The following is a 21,950-nucleotide window of genomic DNA, read 5'->3' as shown; positions in this document are numbered from 1 at the left end:
TCATTCTCTTTCCGTCCTCGCTGCCTTTCCAACTATTTGTACAAAAAAAGAGAAGAAAAAAATATTTCCTTCCAATTACAACTCTCTCTTTCAATATGCATGTGGTTAAGATATTGCCGCCCTACTTTTTTCTCAGTTCAGGTAGCATTAATTTAAAATGCATACAGATATTATTTCTTTGCAAGTTCCTGGTACGGCTACTCCAGGCCTCAGCAAACATCTTTGCTTTCCAAAACTAGGGTTTCAGTCAGCCCTATGAAGCTCTGTGACACTTCCTTATTTTCTGCAATTTTCACCCCGATATTTGCCAAAAAATTAATAATACATGCAGATTAGAGCAAACGGACCAGCATCACAATATGAAGTTATTCACCTAAACCAAATCCTTATTCCCTCTATTAAATTTTTATTTAAAAATGGCAAAGCTTAAAATGCATTGTTTTGAAAGTTTAAATAGCTAATTTAATCTATTTCATTCCAACATTCACTTTTTTGTTGCTTATTATTGCTTCATGCCACATGCGCAACTAAAAGGGCATCAGAAAACATGACTGGGGGGGGGGACTAAAATAATTAATTTTGAGGGGAAAGAATAAGTACATAAAAAAGTAAGAAAAGTATGACGACCAGAGAAAAAGAACGGTGGTGCATAAAACAGGAAAGCAAACACGTAATTTAAAAAGGCACACGCGAGAAAAGCTAAATTGTAAAAATGGTAGGATTTTAAAAAGAAAAGGAATGAAGAGACGCGAGAAAAAATAAAAGGCTTGCATTAGGGAGTAAAGAAAAGGGTGTGGCCTTGGGGTGCTTTTGCTGGACTTTTCTAAGTTCCGTCCTCAAGGAATTGGGCACAGAGAAGGCTGTGAGGCAACAATAGCCAAACTCACAGTTGCTTTATTAGAAGACAGCTCTGCTTGCTTGCTTGCTTGCTTGCTTGCTTGCTTGCTTCCTCTAATTCAGCCCATCCATGCACAAAGCGCCTTACCACCCGCAACCTCCCAATATCACAGAGTAGAGACAGAGAGGTTTGCATCAAAGAGGGTGAATTCACAGACAAATCAGGGCTCTAGTCCCACCAGAGAAAAAGAGGCCATATATACCTCTAACCCTGACTTCGCTCGCAGGGCTGCCACCCTTATTCCTGCAGCACCCTCGACAAGCCAAATGCTCCGGTGGGGTGCGCGGAGATGGCACAAAAGACAGACCTACGCCGAGCATTTGCCTACTGCCCACTGCCAGCTCCAGGCCTTGCTGCCAGCTTTCCAGCAACTAAGCAGGCAGCTAAATCAGAGCTCTCGGATTTGTGCTCGCAAATTGCAGGGTGGAGGCTTTCCCCCGCCATAACTCGTTTGGCTGGAGATGGGGGGGATATTACTGTTTTTCTCTCCCCCACCCCTCTCCCGCCACTTCACAAATCTGGCACAGGTCAGCCTGAGATACATTAAAAGCAGGATACGGGGCCCTCCAAACCTCTTGCTGCTCATAAATATGTTGTCTGCTTGAGAAAAACACAGGCCTCCCCACACCTCTCCATGACCTTGGCGACAAACCCCCAGAGGACTGTAGACAAAGGTGATCTGTCCGCAGCTGTGTTAGGTAATACCTGAGCCTGCCCCCTTCCCCTCCATCAGGCAGATTAAAGGTGGGTGCGCAGGCAGGCAGTTGAGGTGGAAGAGTTCCATCCCAACACAAAAGCTCGGAGATTATTTTTCTATATCTGTGTCAAGAGGGGGGAGGGTGCAAGTCGAAGCTCAAGAAAGTAGAATAAAAGAGATAAAAGGGGAAACGAACTTGTGCCCTTCTCCCCCCACTCCACTCCCCCCCAAAAAAACATTTTCGAAGTCTGCCATTGAAATTCAAAACTCATTTGAAATTCTCACTTCCTTGTTACCTGGGAATATACAGGTTCCCAGGTTGTTTTTTTTAGGCCCGGGATCCATCCTTTACAAAGGACTGCATGACCTTCAAAACTTTTAAACTAAATCTAATGTACGTTTTTAAAACAACAAGCAAGCTTTGGTGTGGAACGAAACTACAGTATAATCAGAGTCTTTACACTCTTGGAAAGCTTCGGGGGGGTGGACATTGTAGCAAATTAAAATTAATTCAATTCACACTAACTTTATAGAGATGTACATGAGGTGCTATGAAGACTAGACTATGAAGAACATTAAGAAGAATGAAGAAAACAGAATGAAGAGCAAAACAAAGAAAAAATCACCCACTTCTGTCACTACTACCCGTAGCATTCCTTTTATTGTGATCAGAAGTGCTCAGTGTACAAGACAGAGGTACGAAAGTACAGCTGCTTTGTCAAGGTCAGGTGGCACTCAACAAATACAAAACTCAGGACTTTTAACAAGATGCTGTATTTAAAAGCAGCAGCAGCAACAATAACAAACAACAACAACAACAACATTACTCTAATTGCCTTAAGAGTTTTCTAGTCTTGATAGGCCTTTTTCACAGAACAGCAATATTTTTACACACTTTCAGGGCTGGCTAGGAAGCTGAACAGTACAATCCGATTTTCACCTAGCACCTCCAAGACAAGAAATAGACTCCTAGGGCACACCTCTTGGACTGCACATGGATTTACTGATACCGTTGAAAATACTGTCACCCCAAGCGACCACTTGGGCTGCTTGTGCACTTGGGCTGGCATAGACAGCTTCCGTTTACAATACGACGATTGTCACAGCAGAAAAGCTCAACATTCTTGACACATGCATTGAACTAGCATATAAGATAATCAACGTATTATGGCAGAATTGGGCATCTATGGAATTATCTGAAGTAAGTTGCAAATGGAATTCCACAAAAGACAGGAAAGCCGCTGTTATATGGAACAGGTTTTAATTCCTTTTTAAAAAACACAACCTCATAAATGCAACAGCCGTGCTGGTTCTGCTATAGTACATAGAGGTTTGTTGAAATACCGGTGTAGGTACTTGCTATTTAAGAAAAGTAACACAGAGGGAAGACAACAGAAACAATGGACAGGTTGTCGAGCATCACCACCCATTCCTAGCGATAGCAATGGGAGTGCTGAATGCCCAACACCAAAAACCAGCAATTCATTTAGGAGCATTTATTACAGGCACCTTTGAGAACGCACACTTTAGGATAGCCGTACTAGGCAGATTCACTCCATTCCAAAAGCACAGCAGATTTACGGAACTTTAAAGCCCGAGTTTGAGCTTTCTAGGATTCAGCTTATAATGGGATCAAACCACCGCTCGCAATTACGATGCAAGCTTGATTCCTTTCCGTAAGACGTGTGGTCATCTGGGTTCAGTTTTCAATGCAGAAAATTATGAACCTAGGAAGGTTTGTCGCGACTTAATGAAGAAACATTATTTTAATATTTATTTTTAGTGTTTTGTAGGTTAAAACTCTGCACAAATAACCTGGAATGAATAGTATTTTAGGAAAACATCTCTTGTCTCTAAGGCAAATCAATAAATAAACAGGGGAGGGAGAAGTAGAGGCAAGTAAGAAAGATATGGAAACATCTGCCATTAGTAGAGGGGGGAAAGGGGTAGTGGGGGGAAGAAGGGAAGAAAATATGCTGATGGAAAGACAGGTTAAAGAAGGAAGTGAGAATGAAGGGGAAGTAAAGATTTAAGAAATTCAAATTTCACGGCCAAGTATGGCTCTATCCAACTCAGAGTTTAGATGTGGGTTGCATATACCCCCTCACAAAAATACCACCATCTCTTTGTTCTCACAATATAAGGCAACTCTTCTCTCTTCATCAGTTCCAGATTCATTAACAAAGTATGATGCTAAAGTGGAGAAGTTCTTAAGAACGTTGTCTGAGAAAGAGCTTTTTGCTCTCCTCCTCTCGAAGCAAGGAATTTTGGGGGGTGGGTAAAGACTCCCAAGTCTTGTAGAGAGCTTATGAGTTTTAATTACTTCAAGTCAAAACTTTCTAACTCTGGGCCTCCCCCCCTTTTTTTTAATGGTCTGCTCGTTTTGGGGAGTCTCTCTCCTTCTCACTTTCACTCTTGTTCAGCAATAGGAGCACCGTGTAAAGCTTTCTTGGGGTTGTCATAGAAACAGTCAGTAGCACCCTGGCAAACTACATCCCTAGTGAATGAATAGCACATAAATTTCTACCCTCCACAGGGCTAGTGAGACCTGCAACGTATTAGCCTGTGGCTTGCCCCTGCTGAACCCCCATCCCCGAGTGCCAAAATAATAATGCTTTGGCCAACAATGAGTCAGTAGGATTTTGTGTCCAGCTTGGCCCAGCTCCAGAGACTGTAATATGGGGTACAGAATTTGAGGGGGATGCATCTTGCCTTTCCATTATTATAAAGAGTTATGAAATACAAGATTTCGCAACACAAACTGTGATTTAAGTAGAGTTCTATAAAAACATGCCCAACCACAACTGAGATTTCAAGGAAACAAAATCCACTAGAAGCAAACAACAGCTTCAGCCGTGGGTTAGGGCAATTAGACTCCTCCTCATCATTGCCACAAATAGACAGAAATAGACTCCCGATTATAGACTTTAAAAAAAAGATTTTCATGTTGCGCTCTTGCCTCTGACACAGATTTCCATAATCAGAATGCCAGCCCAAACCAATCCAAATGATGCATCAAATATACCCTATTTAAACCACCCCCAAAATTAGATAAAATTCATTTTCACAAGCAGATGAAATATTTGTTCACTTAGATCCTCATTTTGCATATTACTATACACAATAAAAACCTACAGATGACTATAAGTCTATGTAATAGTTATATCACTTTGATTCTCGTCTTCATTCTTCAGAGTTAACACACAGCGTCTGCCTGAAAAGTTTTTCCCTCTCTGACCTGATTTAGCACAAACAAGAGAAAACTGTGCGGCAGACTCAACGTCCTAACGAACTTGAGTTAATTAATGCTAGGAAAGAAAGAAGCTCCCTCTCAGCCTCTTGAATCATGGTTCACTAGCCTTTTCAATTTTCTATTTCCAAAAAAAAAGGTGGGGGGAGGTTGCATTCAAATATTTTTCCCGTCTGAGCAGGGAAAATAAACAATACACAGAATTGGGGAGTGGGGGCAGAATTAGAGCAGCACCGGATAAATGTGTGCAGGAACACACTATTTTTAAAAAATGCTAAGTTTATTTTAATATTTCCATCTTCTACAGTAATGTGAGTTGGCAGCAGCCTAAGTGATGGAGAGGGCAGGAATAAATGAGTCAAAGGTTTTTAACTAAAGTTACAAAATGACTCCGTAATTTCACATTCAACTAAGCACTTGGAGTTAAGGGCAGAAATAGTCGGGAGCCGAGAAAATGTGTTTGTGGTTCTTTTCACATTTCTACCATTCTAAGTAACAGGGACAAAGAATAGCTGGAATTGTGACTCTCAGGTAATTAATCCAGTCCTGCCTTCTGTATGTAACCAGACCTCTATTCAACACCTGGATTTAGACTGCAAGATTGAGAGCCTCTTTGATTACAAACTTACTGAATAAAACTGCTCAGCCTTCTAGCAGAACTGGTGCCCTTTAGCTAGAAGGACTAGGCTCTCTATTCATCAGAAGTACATTTTGTAAAGACGTACTTAGGGTGCAGCTCTTGAGCACACCTATATATAGCCACGACAATTCCTACAGAATAAAGAACCAGATCTGAGACTGGTTTTAAACCAGCTGAAAGTTACAAATCATTACATGATGCCAGCACTCCAAGGACGCTACTCCAAATTCAGTGAAGACACCTTCAATTCTAAATGCTTCTGCTGGTGAAAGATACTCAAGACATTTAGATAAAATATGACTGAACCACACTGTGCTACCATAGCTGTCAATAAGCAGCCTAGGCTGACATAACATTCCACCAAATCAGGTCAGGAGAATACATCTTGTAGCACAAACCAGAGATAGCTTGCATTAGTACATTTTCTCAGCTTTATTTTTGTCATTTATTTTATGGTAGCAATTATCCTAACGAAGCAATAGGATGTTTACCAATTTCCTCCCTATTTATTGGTAATTCAAATACTGCTGATCCAAATTCACTTCCACTATTAAAGAAGAAAGTGGCTGCCTAAGACATCTCAGTGTGTAAATATATGCCATGCAAAATTAAAGAGTTTGTTTTGCTTTTGTGGCACAATTTGGCTTGGATACAGCTACTTTTTCAAAGACCACAACCTAGAGTTGCAAATAAATCTGAAGAAGTAGATGGGCCTCACTATATGTCTTTAGTTGTACAACCAAAAACTCATTTGGAAACCTAGGGCTTTTTATGGATATTATCCTTGATGTAAATTTTACAAGCAGCCCAAGATCTGGCCAGTTAGGACAGAATATTATTATAGTCATGCTCAGTGCTTTTTTTCTAGGGGGATGCAGGGGGCCACATACCCCTAAACATTTTGCGAATCTAATTTTGGCCTCATTGAGGGGCAGTATTTCAATATGAGTGGGGGGGGGAGCACTGGTCACAATAAGAAACTCTGGCTTGGGGTGGATTGAAAGCTACTGGCCCAGGCATGGCAGGTATGCCAGCACTGAGCGATCGTGGAAGGCAGGGAGCCATAGCTTTTATTGGATAGAAAGAAGATACTAGAGAATTAACTCCATCTCCTAAAGGCGTATCTAATGGAACATCCATCTTACTTGTTTCACCACGGGAATTAAGATTTTTATCAGACAAGCGCATAAAATGAAGTAGATGGCTGCACCCGTCTTTGATGCTCTAGATATATGAATCAGGAAAAAAACCAATGCATATGATTTACACATAACATTTTACAAACATCTGTGATGATTTACACTCTGATGGTGGACAGATAGTTATTCCTCTGGAACAACAGGAACCATTTCCCTCTAACTGTTATCAGCGAGTGAGCCTTTATTTCATACTAGAATAATCTTAGTTATATAGTTGATAGTTGGATCAAATATCGTTTACTGATGGATTTGGATTTTTAACTAACCCTACTACAGACTCTGAGCATATTCAAGCTACTGTATATACAGGATAAACATACAAAACAGAAACCAAATTAAAATTAAGCAGAATAGCACCAATTCCACAATCTATTTTCTTCTTTCACTTCACCCTCTCCTTGTCATGTTTCTGTTTACAAAAATGGCATACCACCCTCCCAGCCAACTTTGGATCTCTCACCAAGCATTGCCCAAGTAATCTCCAAACAGTGGTAGCTAGTTTTTAAGCAGTGCCTAGAAAGGTAGAGAAAGAACTGTCCCAGCTGGATGCACTCAAGTCTTGCATCCCTACAAGGAAGAAGCCTTTCACACAGACTTCCTAATTTTTAATCACAATTAATTTCTAATCACTTTATCAATATAAGAATGAGCCCATATAAGAATGAGCATCAGATTTGTCAGCCCCATCCCTCTCCTCCCACTCAGGTGCAGCTGCAAGAACAGAAGCTTTCACTGTGATTTTAAACTAGTCACAGTTCAGCATTACGTCTAAATCGAGACAAACTATGGAGTTATTCTTAACTATGGTTTACTGAAATAAGCCAACTTCAAACTATGGCTTATGAAGCTGCCTTGTTTCAATAAATCATCGTTAAGATTAATCACACTTTAGGTTTTGGACACAACTCTAAACTGTGGTTAACTGAAAATGGAAATGAAAGCTTCGGATCTCCTCCCTGTGGCCTTCCCAAAGGAAGAATGGCGAAGAGGTGGGTATATCATTCATATAATGATAAATCATTGGGTCTAAATACATACAGTAATTATCAATTGACAAGACAAGATAAAATCCACTTCAGTCTTATCCATTTCCTGCTTAAAGAAAACTGTTTCCAAGAGTTACATCCTATCCTTTCACAAACAAAAGTAAGAAAATGATAAATTTTCAAAATCCATTTTATAGAGAGTTGCAGAAGTCATGCAGGCATTGATCAAGAGAGGAAGTGTGTTGCTCATCATATCACTATTGAATTGATATATGTCACGGTCACACCAAATGTAGACACACAATCACTATAGTGCTGAGAACACTTCTGGGAGCCAGTTTCAACTTTTCCTAGGGTACAGCTATGGAAACCACCAGCAAATATATTTGAGCAGAGGCAGTCCAAAATGAATAAATACAAACCATGGCTATGAAGGGCAATGTCACTTCTACAAAACCACATCCAAATCTCTGAATGCGTCTCTCCATAGACAGACTCTGTGTAAAAATGGTAATTGGGAGAAGCACGCGTCACATCTGTCCTTTATTCCAATAATCAACTGCATTAAAAGAGACATGGTACCCCATTGCTACAATGCTCTTCTGCAGCAAATATCCTCTAGGTGTTACAAAATAAAATAAAAAGAAATTTGCAAGATTAAAAAAACCTACAAGAAGCATTTTGATAACTAAAACCCCACACCAAGCACAAACAGAAAAGATACATAAATATAATGAAACATGAAATGTCTCAAAATTAAAACAACGGCAGCAATAGCACAACATTCACAGGGAAGGGAACTGTACAGTGGTGAGTGAGTTGTGCACCTGTATTATGCGCCTGATGAAGAGGGTTCTAATCTACAAAAGCCAAAGCTACATGAATTCTGTTCGTCTTTAAGGTAACATGAGACTCTTTCCTGATTTTGCCGCAACAGAGTAACATGACTATCCTTCCAGCTTTCAACATCCTTGTGCAAACACGAAAAGCAACCCTCACCAACCGCCTCTCGCACCTGAAACACTGAAATACATTTTTTCCTTCATTGGTATAGAAGCTCAGAAGTCCAGCTATTCCACACAGGTTTATTATTTCAATCCTCCAAGAGTTACCCAGCTTTCCCCTACCCTACCCTACCCCACAACATAAAATCTTGCTTTTGTAATCCAATGCACTACACAACAGGACTCAGCAGTAAAGTGTCTGTCAATTTAAAAACCAGAATGAATGAAATGATTTTGTGTTCCCACAACTTCAGCTACTTAAGATTCCTGTCCGGTTTGTGAAATATAGATTTAAAAGAAAATACATTTTTAAATAAAAATAATATTTTAAAAATCATCTACAACAACAGTAGAATCATCTTCATTTAAACAACCTCCATCCCCACTCATATGTTTTTACTCTCATCTCTACTTCTTTCTTGTTCTCCAGAACTCAGAACACTATAGGAAAGCCATTGGTAGAAAGATTATTTGCCTATGCATTATAAGAACAAATAATTCAGACTGGTGGACGATAAAACCAATTTAAGTAACTGAGAAAATTCTGGTTTAATTGCAGTGGAGATGGCAGATCAGGATCTTGGACAAGGCAAAGGTTGGCAACTCAATCAGGTTTGCAGACTAAAGGAAGTCTTTGTTGCAGTTTTAAACTCCCCCCTAAAAAGGCATTTAAAAAGCATTGCACGGAGCAAGCAATAAATACAGCTCAAGCTCTGACTAGACACCCTGGTGAATTTCTGAGTATTTTTGTCTGAGATTATGTAGTGATATTAACATCACCTTAAAAGACCAAGGACCAAAGCAATTGTAGAGAGAGGTGCTGAGTTTTGTCACTCGCACTGGATTTTCATGTCAGTTTTGCAAATAAAATAATATTTTAAAATATATTTCTTCCTAAGTTCCCGGGATAGGATAAAGTAATGCACAGTAATTATTCTACTTTAAGATTTAAATAAAGTTCATTCTGACACACCGGCCAAGTTCTCACTGAGGGGATAAACCTGCATCTGGCTAGACCTCTTCAGAAAGCAGGTAAGGACATTTCTCTCCAACATTTTTCAATGTGCAGGAAATGTGTTTTTATAGAGGGGCATTTGTGTGCACTTCAGCCTGCACTTCAGGGCAGGTACAGATTAACCACCTCTGTGAGAACCAGGCCAAAGGCTGCATCCTGAACACAAGTAGCTCCTGTCGAAATCAGTGGGATACACTCCCAAGTAAACGTGGTTGCCCAATTTATTTCCCAACCCAACAAGACAAAGATCAGGATTCTGCTTCAGCCAGAATAAAGTCTGGCGGTGTCCAGCTTTGAAGAAAAAAATCAAAAACCCATTGCTTATCTATTTAAATGTTTTACTTATTAAGATGCTGATTTGGACACATCAGGTTAATCTGAACGAAACAGTGAGGGTGTTTTGTTGTTTTGTGACAATGAAATTACTTGCAACAGTGTTACTGGAAATGAAAAAGGTAAGACGTCTCCCAAAAATCAAACTCTACAGCAAAAAAATCTTGGGAGCTGTTGTTTTTCAAAAATGAAGATTTTTATGAATCTGGTAAAAGAAATGGCCCACACTTAGCCTCTTATTTATTCTCTAGCTCACCTAATAGTAGAGGGGGGTGGATATTTAATGGCGGTAGGTTGTTGGTTCCTACACATGCACATACATTGGTGTCACCTACTGGTCTTGACATTAAATGTTGACTCGCATGTTTCAATGAATGAGCTATCACAGATTGCTCAACACAGAGAAAATGTTTGCGGCATTCAGTTTCAGCTTGAAAACCATACAGCATTTTCAAAGGAGACAGTCCACATGTTCAGTTGTGAAGTGTCAAAGTGTGAATCAACCCTTAGATATCAATGAGTGTTTGCTTTGCAATTGCCATGCTTTGTTAACTTACTTTTTATAGGGCATCTAAATGACATCATCATCAAATTGCTGTTGTCCTGAACTGCTTCTGTTTTTATTTTGCTTTTCAGATTGCAGAAAATCTAACATCTTTTTTTTTAAAAAAATGGAACGGTAATTCCCCACCTTTTTTATATTTGATGTTTTTTTATTTTTGCAGGGACATGCCAAGTAGGGTGAGTCTATGGTCACACATCTGTACTACTCCACAGTGCCACTATTACTTTACAAGTAGTCATTTTATCAGTGTGTTTTTAATTATATTTTGATTTATACAAATGTCTTTGTTGCCTTTAAAAAAAACAAAAAATACCCTATTGCAATATTTGTGTGATAGTGCTTAAATAAAAATGACCTTTAATGCAAATGTTAAAATTAATTTAAATTTCAGGTCAGTGTCATTTGAACACCTTGTTTTCCTCATGATCTTTTAATGAGTGATAAAATACCTCGTAAAATACACACACACGCGCGCACACACACACACACACACACGATAGCATGCTTAAAAGGAATTATCTCTATGCTATCTACATGGTTATAATATGCTCACTATTCTGGACAGAACTTAGCAGGTTATAAGTATGCACATGCAGACACTTAGAAGTATGGAGAGTCAAGGACAATTCCACGTGTAGCGAAATAGCTGTGACAAGGAGAAAGGAGTCTACAGAAATTCATCAGAGGGATATTCAGCCATTGGGAGTTCTGCCCATATGAGAATCTGTGCCACAGAACAACTATTTTTTAATCATTTGGGCTCTCCATTATTCATTAGGTTTGTGTTGTTTTCAGCAACAGACCTACTACTAAGGGGGTGGGGACCACAAGGACCCAAAGTTTCACAAATATGTATTTCCTCTTTCTTCTTCAGTACTTCTCTTCTGATATTGTTTTTAAAATTATCATACATTTATCCTTTCAGATCAACTGTTTATAAGCCCTTCGTGGCTCACTCAGAAATGGGATAAGGATGCAAGGACAGGAAGTCTTGCTGCAGGGAGATAGCCATACTCTATTGGTTACTTTTTTAAAACACACACACAGGAGATAGCTGACTACAGCTGGAGCAGGGATGCACAAAACTCGAATAAACGAAAGGCTGAATAAAAAGTAAAAGCTTCCTATAGTGGCAAGGCATCACTGCACTGGGGATGGGGAATAGAGAGGCGTCTAGATGTATATCCAGCACATGCTTATGCCCACTAAAATGAATTGTTATTTTTTAAAAAAAAAAATCTATATCACCCTTCATCCAAGGATTACAGGTTTACAATGTAAACACAGAAAAACACATACCATCATAACAAACAATAACTCTCCCCTCCACACACAGTTTAAAAGAACAGAGATTGTTTGATTAGGCAAAGGCCAATAAACAGGCAGGGGTAGGGAACCAGTGGTCCTCCAGAGATGGCTGAACTTTCCGCTTCCATCATCCACATCCCAAATGGCCAATAGCTGAAGACTGTGGGAGCTTTAATCCAGTAACATCTAGAATGCCACAGGTTCCCCACCCCTGGGCCATAGTTTTGAGGGTATTCAACACTACTGAATATTCAGCATTCAGCTGAAGGAGCATCTCCACCCCCATCGTTCTGCCCGGACACTGAGGTCCAGCGCCGAGGGCCTTCTGGTGGTTCCCTCATTGCGAGAAGCAAAGCTACAGGGAACCAGGCAGAGGGCCTTCTCGGTAGTGGCGCCCACCCTGTGGAACGCCCTCCCATCAGATGTCAAAGTGATAAATAACTACCTGACATTCAGAAGACATCTTAAGGCAGCCCTGTTCAGGGAAGTTTTTAATCTGTGATATTTTAGTGTATTTTTGGTTTCTATGGAAGCCACCCAGAGTGGCTGGGGAAACCCAGCCAGATGGGCGGGGTACAAATAATAAATTGTTGTTGTTGTTGTTGTTGTTGTTGTTGTTGTTGTTGTTAAATGGACCAGTAAAAGTTCAATTATATTGCAAGGAAGCAAAATAAAGTTTATAAACTAATACAGGCATGGGTGGGGAAGAAGAGTCACAAAAATCAAATTATGGGAATGGCTATCATAAAGGATCTCATATTAGCAGAAAACCTGCCTAATTTTAGTAAGGGGGTCCAGCAAATGTCATATTTCAGTTATTGATTATATGCCATTTGTCTGTTACTGATGAGTCCACAAGGACACAGGAACAGTATTATTAAAAAGGAGCATATTTTCCATGCCCTAATGCCAGCATCACTGCCTTTGTGTGCAAAGAAGCACGTGTTTATTTTAGAGATGCTACACCTACAAAGGAAAAGCAGATACTTAGATAAACCATTAAAAAAACCACCCAATAATAAATTGCTTTAACAAGATTGGGTTGTAAGGTAATTTTCACAGGAGCTATGGATGCTATAGAAAATATTTACATTGGCAAGGATTATCACAATGTACTGGGTGGAAAATTCTATTTTGTTACTGTCGTCCATCAATGATCCAACAGTAAAATGTACTAGGAAGACAGCCTCATGCTCAAGAGGTATTTAAATCAATCACTGTCTAAAGACAAGAGTGAATGAACAAGGATGTAATAAATTTTCCTCTAGAACAGGAGATGCAAAGGGCTGTTTCTAGCCCTCATCATTGCAGATATAAATTTTAAATGTACTCTATAGTCAGCCTCTTCCCTAGGACACATCTGTAAAAACATCCAAAAATCCCACACCCTCAAAAGCTTATTGTGCCCCGTGAACGCCAATTCAAATAAGAGCGCATTCCAACATGGCCACACTGCTGTTCACTCTTTAGGGAAGGGCAATTGGGACTGGATGAGTTTTGCACAGTGGAAGAATAAAAAGCCAGAATAAAATTAAAAAATTAAAAATCTACAAATAAAGTTTCCTGAACTTGGAGCATCTACGTAACTACACATTAGTTGTTTTCACATGTTACATTCACTTTGGCTTAGCATGAATGAGCAGTGTACTAGTGTACCGCTATTCTCAAGTTTCCACTTTGATCCTTCCCTTCTTCTCTTAGTTGCACTGGAAGCAACAAACCACAAGCCTCGACTTGTCGCGTTACCCAAACCTGGTCTCGTGGTTTGTTCCCTCTAAACCAAACACAAGTGGTAAGCCAAGAATAAATGCTGCTTGTCTGCATTAAACCATTAAACTATGGTTTTATGTGATGTGCAAACCATCCACAAGGAGAAATTATACCAAAAACAGGAATGCAGGAGGCCTGCACAACTTGCACTAGTCATCATGCCAAATGCAGCATACTAGCCACATATTATGGGTTGGACGGGCCTGGTCCACTGCAGAAGAAATCCTTTTTGAGCAGGCAAAGGGGGCAGGGATAGGTCGGACTCGGAGAGCAAGAAAGCAGGTTTGAATGAGCCTGGTGGAGAGTGGGGGGAAATAAAGTTTTTGCGCAGGCAGAAGCAGGTGAGTCAGAGATGGAGGACTTGCATGGGCCTGGTCCATCCATCCGGTGGAGAGCGGGGGGATGGAAAAAGAGTGTTTTTGTGTGGCCGGGGGGGGGGCAGAGAGTGAGAGAGGGGGTTATTTTCATTGCATAAACCACTGTAAATCGCATGTGCCAATGTAATGAATTGCTTTGAAGTCATTTCTGCACCAGGTAAAGTAATTTTTAGCCCCCCAGTTTACTCCACTGTTCTTTATTTTGCCCAACCAAAGGTGACAACCCTATCACAGGCCTACTTCCATCTTCTTGGCATTTTCAATGAAGCGACACAGAAATGAGACCTTATTCGGTACGAAAAAAAAATTGTATCTAATGGAAACTGATTGCTAACTTCTTGGAGTTGTTAAGAACTGTAGACTATTCAGAAGCTTTTAACATCTAAGGTTGGTCAGCATTTCTGTTTGTTTATTTTCTTATATGCCAGATGTTTTCTCCTGTCCTATCTAAATAAATGTCTCCTAAGAAATATTCTGAGTTCTGCCTCAGAAATTCAGCAACTCAGGTGTACATAAGCCTCCTACTGCTTGGTTCTATGTTACTTCATATAATATTCTTTAAGAGTAAAAGAAGTTGGAAGGCTCCTGCGTTAAGTTTAGAAAGAGGGTATATAAAGTTATTACTCCAGGAAGTGTGGTAAACCTTTGGCAGGTATTCAGAGTTTGGAAGCCTGTGTGAAAGCTTGCCAAAGTGCACCACATTTGTGCATTAAATGTCACCCCATGAGTGACTTTGAAAAGTGTCTTGGCTCTGTTAGCATAGTTGCCAAGTAGCCAAAAGGGGGGACAGAGCATGGAATAACATGCCCTACTTCTGTGTGCCTTTAACAGATGTTTGATATGCAACAACAACAAAATAGCATGTAGCTAAACAATGGCTGGGTGCAGTTGTTCACCGGCACCATGGACCATGGTTTAAGAAACTGTGGGTGAGTGCCTTAGATTATTATCTCAGCTTGTTAATCTACATTAAGTCAGCTTTGCCTAGTTCAGATGTAATAGGAAATCTCTGGCTTAGTGCAAGCCAGGATTTCCATGCTGAAGCTGGTGAGCGGTGAAGGAAGAAGCAAGGGAGGAGTATGTAGCCCCAGGACACGGCCACCATTTTGTAAACCACAGTGTGCATGTGTGTGATTTCAATGGCATGGGAGAACTGTGGAAATGGCATGGGGGAAAGCCTTAAATGTCAACTTTCCCCATCATCATGGTCCCAATCCGAATTCTATCCCTCTCACCCCACCTCACTTTTGGCTTCAAAGTAGAAGACTTAGTTTATTAATCTCCCAGGGCACTTTTTAGCTTCATTGCCAAATGGTGATTTCAACAATGGAATTTCACATCCAATGCCAGTATTTTTTCAACTGCATAATACAATTATTCTTCTCTGGAAACAAATCTGTTGGGTGCATTATAGCATTTTCATTTAAAGAAGAAAAAAGAAACAACCCTTTCTACAAAATAAGAAGCAAGTCATGTTTCCTAAATGACCCATCTCAGTTCTTGAATCCGGTGTAAATACTGTACTGGGAAAGACCTCTCAATGCAAATGGGGTTCTATTGAGATATGGAGAATAAACCCTAGCCTGCAGAGAACGAAGGGTAAAAAAAAGTCAACAGCCTAAGGTGAAAATATTTGGACAGGGTCTAAGACACACTAAGAAAGCAATAGATGAAAGCAAAAGAAAGCTGAAAGAATTCAGAAGAAGTTGAAAGAAGCAAAGCTGCCTAACTAGTTAGCATTAGTATCCTAGGAAATGGTATGCAAGCAGAGGAGTGTTCACTCATCAAAGCATATCTGAAAGCTTTTGCAGGAGGGCTATGAGTTAGATAGGGGAGGACGGGAATCCAGGTTGGGTTTCTCCCTGGTACACAGATATTTGCAGCAGATACTTCTCCCCTAGGTAATGATTTGCGGGTGCTAACCCTGCCTGAACAGAGGCAGGTTTGTTCCTCCTACGTGTCTCCCCATTAATGAAGATTAAGTCCTGCATCCCGTCGTTAAGACTTCAAAAATAATTCTCTCTTCCCGGAATGCAAGCAACAAGGGTCTCAAAAAAAGTCAAGATTCCTCCCTGCCCTCCTTAGAGTAAAGCTGAAGAATGATCAGAGCTCACAGCCCAAAGTAGCTTGCTACTCTGCTTTCAATGCTTATTCTCCTGCTTGCCAACCTTCCCTTTTAAATCTACCCCTCACCTACCAAAACAAAAACTAAACTAAACTAAAAAATCCAGGCTACTGTGCCTCATGTTAAAGAGAGATTCGCTCATTTGCCTGTGGCAAGGCTTCTTGGATAGATTCAAATCCTGCCTAAGTGGCGGCAACAGCAACAACAAAATTAATTATTCCCATTTAATTTAATCCTCATATCCTTTTGCTTTAGGGCACAGTTCAGCTTCTGGAACCAAGACCTGCAGGTTTCTGCCTGAAAAGCCTTTAACGTTCCGTCCCCCCACCCCAGTTCTCCTTCAAATGCAGCCAAATATCCAAGTATTTGTGGGCAAATGAAAGCAATAAACCAAAATTTTAAACTAAAATGCTACAAGATCTTTGTTTCTTATTTTAAAAAAGTTTTCTTACTTTTCCCACATGAAGAAAAAAGGACGAGGAATCAGAGAAAGAGAGAAGAAAATGGAATCCCTCAAACAGATGCCAGATTCCTAGGTGGTGAGAGAAAGGAAACCAATGTGCAGCTTGCGAGAAGGAAGATTTCACGGGGGGAAATAAATACTGATCTCTTTAATCATATTTCATGTATAGGGCTGCACTGCATTGTCCCATAACTGTAACACTGAGAAAATAAAGGGGAAATATGCCTCCTGCCCTGGCATCAATTTACACATCATTAATTACAGCAATTTATTATACTTAAAATGGATACTTTGACCAATTTTTCCATCCTGCATTCCAAGTCTTCTTCACATATTTCTGTGTGGCCAAAAGGATCAGAGATGCATAGAGCAAAGGGTAGTTATTAACAATTTGATCCCATAAATTTGCTGTGCCGGAACCCAGCCCATATATCCTTAAGAAAGGGGAGACTCAATAACTTTACTGGTATGAAAGCCATTTAGGGTTAGAATGACATGATTATAAAATTAGTGTAAAGCAGTATAATTGCACAAAATGTCACACTCCTATTGCTGTCAGATAACGCTATTGGCTTGGATCCTAATTTTCCTTCCATGAGCAGAAGGAAGTTCATTCACAGAATGGAGCTTCCCTCCCTTCTACAGCCCCCTGCACCCCTGAAAATCTGCTCCTGGAAGATGGGGGACCCTTGGAAATGGGGAGGGAGACTGCAGGTGCAAAGGGAAGTTGACAGAAATTGGCTCTTACATGAACAGCAAAGCAACTTGGGATCAAAGCAATAATGTAACACCAATGTTTAGAATCAGGACATTGAACAATGGGTAAGACTGTGATTCTATGAACACTAAGGAGCAAATCCCATTGAACTCAGAGAGCTCAACCTTGTGTCAACTTGCAAAACGAAACTGTTGTTGTAATGCCTTTTTATATGCAAGTAATTCAAGTCTTTGAGCTTAAATATTGCTCTTAAGGCCCAAATCTTTCACAGAGCACAGCAATTAAGAAATGTGAAAAATGAACTTTAAATTACCCACTTTTAAAAATACCTTAGCCTACTGTCATTCAACCACACCATTGCCTATTAACTGAAACAAAATACACATTTCTGTGCCTTGATCTCACTGTATAATTAGCATATATGCCTCAAAATATAGTGGAAAGTTACTTTTGCAGATTCTGTATTCAGACACAGTAGCATAGGCAGATATGGCACTGGTGATATTAATGGCCCTATTACACTGTATTAAAATATGAGCCATGATACCCTGCCAGATATGAGATTATATTATGAAGCATCTTGTCTATGCTGGTTGAAGGAATGGCTGACATTGAAGAATCCACATATTTTAGACTTAGAAGGTCGTGATAATATTTTTGGTTGGCATACTTATTTATGGTATGAAAAGGTGAAAGTACATAACAGATTTACAAACCATATAATTAGGAAAAAATTGTATATGGGATAAATATAAAAAATTATTGGAGACAAAAACACCACTTTGGCTTTCACCACTGGAAGCCATAGTGGTAAAGAAAAAGAATATGATGGGATGTTGGGCAACTTATAAAAATTTATTAAGAGAGAAAGGAGGAGAGTTTAAATTAAAAGAATTTAAGGACTTATCAGGAATATTAACAAGATGGATACAATATCGTCATTTGAACGTAGTATTTAAGAAAGTTAGGAAATGAGGATTTGGTGAATTAATATTACAATTGGAGAGAGACCTGTTGGAATGTAATGTTAAAGTGCTGCCTAAAATGTATAAGATATTATTGGAATGGCAGACTGAAGATGAGCAAGTAAAATATTCAATGATACATTGGGCAATAGACATGGAAGCATGGGAACAATTGTGGAATACGAATATAAAATTTATAGCATGTTATGGTTTAAGAGAAAATTACATGAAAATGTTATATAGCTGGTACCTAACACCTAGTAGATTGGCAAAAATGTAAAAATAAAAAATGAATAAGTATTGGAAATGCAAAGGAAAAGAAGATACTTTTTATCATATGTGGTGGTCTTGAGGTAAGGTTAAAGTTTATTGGGAAATGATATATAATTAATTAAAAAATATATTTAAGATAATATTGGGGGGGGGGGGACAGAAGCTTTTCTCTTGGGAATTATAGGTGTAGAACTGCTCAAACAGTATAGAAATTCATTTATTTATTTATGCAACTACAACTGCAAGGATGTTACTTGCCCAAAAATAGAAAGAAGAAGAAGTCCCAATGAGAGATGAATGGATACAAAAACTTATGGACTATGCAGAAATGGCAAAACTTACTGGAAGAGTAAGCCAAGAGCATAAGGTCAAACAGATTCCTCACTGGCCTTGCAGACAACTTCATTGTCCAGAAAGTGGGAGAAGCAACAAGAGGAACAGTCATTTTAGATCTGGTCCTAACCAATGTTGATGACCTGGTTAGTGGGGTAGAAGTGGAAGGATCATTAGGCGCGAGTGATCATGCTCTTCTGAAGTTTACTATACAGCGGAAAGGAGCAGCCAAGCATACTAGGACTCAATTTCTTGACTTTAAGAAAGCCGACTTCATAAAACTTAGGGAAGTGCTGGGTGAGATTCCATGGACAGTAATACTAAAAGGAAAGGGAGTTCATGATGGCTGGGAGTTTGTTAAGAGGGAGATAGTAAAAGCACAACTTCAGGCAATACCAATGAGACGGAAACATGGAAGGTGCCTAAAGAAGCCAGGGTGGCTATCTAAAGAACTTTTAACTGAGTTAAGATTAAAAAAGGATGTGTACAAAAAATGGAAAAGGGGGGAAACCACCAAAGAGGAATTCAAACAAATAGCCAGCACGTGTAGACACAAAGTCAGAAAAGCTAAAGCACAAAATGAACTCAGGCTTGCTAGAGAGGTTAAAAGCAACAAAAAAGGCTTTTATGGGTATGTTCGTAGCAAAAGGAAGAACAAAGAAACAGTGGGGTCACTCAGAGGAGAAGATGGTGAAATGCAAACAGGGGACACAGAAAGGGCTGACCTCCTCAATGCCTTCTTTGCCTCAGTCTTCTCCGATAAAGAAAACAATGCCCGACCTGAAGAATTTGGAGCAAATGATTCAGCAGAGGAAACACAGCCCAGAATAACTAAGGAGATAGTACAAGAATACTTGGCTAGTTTAGATGTATTCAAGTCTCCAGGGCCAGATGAACTGCATCCAAGAGTATTAAAAGAACTGGCAGATGTGATCTCAGAACCACTGGCAGTCATCTTTGAGAATTCCTGGAAAACAGGTGAAGTCCCGGCAGACTGGAGGAGGGCAAATGTTGTCCCTATTTTCAAAAAGGGGAAAAGAGAGGACCCAAATAATTACCGCCCAGTCAGTCTGACATCAATACCAGGGAAGATTCTGGAGCAGATCATTAAGCAAACAGTCTGTGAGCACCTAGAAAGGAATGCTGTGATCACCAATAGTCAGCATGGATTTCTGAAAAATAAGTCATGTCAGACTAACCTGATCTCGTTTTTTGACAGAATTACAAGCCTGGTAGATGAAGGGAACGCAGTGAATGTAGCCTACCTTGATTTCAGCAAGGCATTTGACAAGGTGCCCCATGATATTCTTGTAAAGAAGCTGGTAAAATGTGATCTTGACTATGCTACCACTCAGTGGATTTGTAACTGGCTGACTGACCGAACCCAAAGGGTGCTCATCAATGGTTCCTCTTCATCCTGGAGAAGAGTGACTAGTGGGGTGCCACAGGGTTCTGTCTTGGGCCCGGTCTTATTCAACATCTTTATCAACGACTTGGATGATGGACTCAAGGGCATCCTGATCAAATTTGCAGATGACACCAAACTGGGAGGGGTGGCTAACACCCCAGAGGACAGGATCACACTTCAAAACGACCTTGACAGATTAGAGAACTGGGCCAAAACAAACAAGATGAATTTTAACAGGGAGAAATGTAAAGTATTGCACTTGGGCAAAAAAAATGAGAGGCACAAATACAAGATGGGTGACACCTGGCTTGAGAGCAGTACATGTGAAAAGGATCTAGGAGTCTTGGTTGACCACAAACTTGACATGAGCCAACAGTGTGATGCGGCAGCTAAAAAAGCCAATGCAATTCTGGGCTGCATCAATAGGAGTATAGCATCTAGATCAAGTGAAGTAATAGTGCCACTGTATTCTGCTCTGGTCAGACCTCACCTGGAGTACTGTGTCCAGTTCTGGGCACCACAGTTCAAGAAGGACACTGACAAACTGGAACGTGTCCAGAGGAGGGCAACCAAAATGGTCAAAGGCCTGGAAACAATGCCTTATAAGGAACGGCTAAGGGAGCTGGGCATGTTTAGCCTGGAGAAGAGGAGGTTAAGGGGTGATATGATAGCCATGTTCAAATATATAAAAGGATGTCACATAGAGGAGGGAGAAAGGTTGTTTTCTGCTGCTCCAGAGAAGCGGACACGGAGCAATGGATCCAAACTACATGAAAGAAGATTCCACCTAAACATTAGGAAGAACTTCCTGACAGTAAGAGCTGTTCGACAGTGGAATTTGCTGCCAAGGAGTGTGGTGGAGTCTCCTTCTTTGGAGGTCTTTAAGCAGAGGCTTGACAACCACATGTCAGGAGTGCTCTGATGGTGTTTCCTGCTTGGCAGGGGGTTGGACTCGATGGCCCTTGTGGTCTCTTCCAACTCTATGATTCTATGATTCTAGTAAGAAATCAAGATAACAACCTTTTTATAAAAGAATGGAAAGGGTTTATTGAATATCTACAAAGTGTAAACAGATAAAGACATTGGCAGGATTACTGTAATAACCTGCAGTTTTAAAAGAATACATAATCAAAATAGATGAATAAAAAATAAGTTAATTTAGAATATGCAGGAAATGATAAAATAAATTTAAGGAACTGCAGAAAGAGGAGGAAGGAAGTCAAGGTTTGAAATGTTAGAACTATTGTTAAACTATTGAAATGTATATAAATGAAAACTATAAATAAAATTATTTTTAAAATGAGCTATGAAGAAGAGACACTCTAAAAAACTTTTTCAGGCCCCACAGATGAACATTGCTGGTCATTTAAAAAGAAAAATAATCACTTGATACATTTATAAACCACCTTTCTATCAATGAACTCAAGGCAGCTACAGAATACAGCTGGAAAATGATTATATAACAAAATTATGCAATATAATTGGAAAATTGGGAAGAGGAACATAAATGAATTCAGGCAGCGACTCTCACATGTTACATAATGACCAACTGAGACTTTTTAAATTATTTGTCAACCCAAAGGGCAGCAATGCTGGCACTCTCCAAGGCCACCTTGCCCACAA

At 39.8% G+C, this 21,950-nt stretch overlaps 1 protein-coding gene and 1 long non-coding RNA gene across 9 annotated transcripts in view; one reads left to right on the top strand and one right to left on the bottom strand.

Moving 5' to 3' along the window:
- Positions 1 to 21,950, bottom strand: part of NFIX (nuclear factor I X) — a 253,331-nt gene that overhangs the window by 137,164 nt on the left and 94,217 nt on the right. The gene's annotated exons all lie outside the window — the stretch shown is intronic.
- LOC308467024 lies at positions 9,718 to 16,938 on the top strand. Of its 3 annotated transcripts, none has more exons than XR_013981094.1 (3): positions 9,718 to 10,144; positions 14,259 to 14,335; positions 16,635 to 16,938. It is a non-coding gene; the product is annotated as an uncharacterized lncRNA (long non-coding RNA). The 3 variants fall into 3 exon arrangements; XR_013981095.1 differs by lacking the exon at positions 9,718 to 10,144 and adding an exon at positions 13,349 to 13,687; XR_013981096.1 differs by lacking the exon at positions 9,718 to 10,144 and adding an exon at positions 13,720 to 14,006.

Source organism: Podarcis pityusensis, assembly GCF_964106645.2.
Source record: "Podarcis pityusensis genome assembly, chromosome: 17".
Lineage (NCBI taxonomy): Eukaryota > Metazoa > Chordata > Lepidosauria > Squamata > Lacertidae > Podarcis > Podarcis pityusensis.
This window is presented reverse-complemented; position numbering and strand designations above follow the sequence as displayed.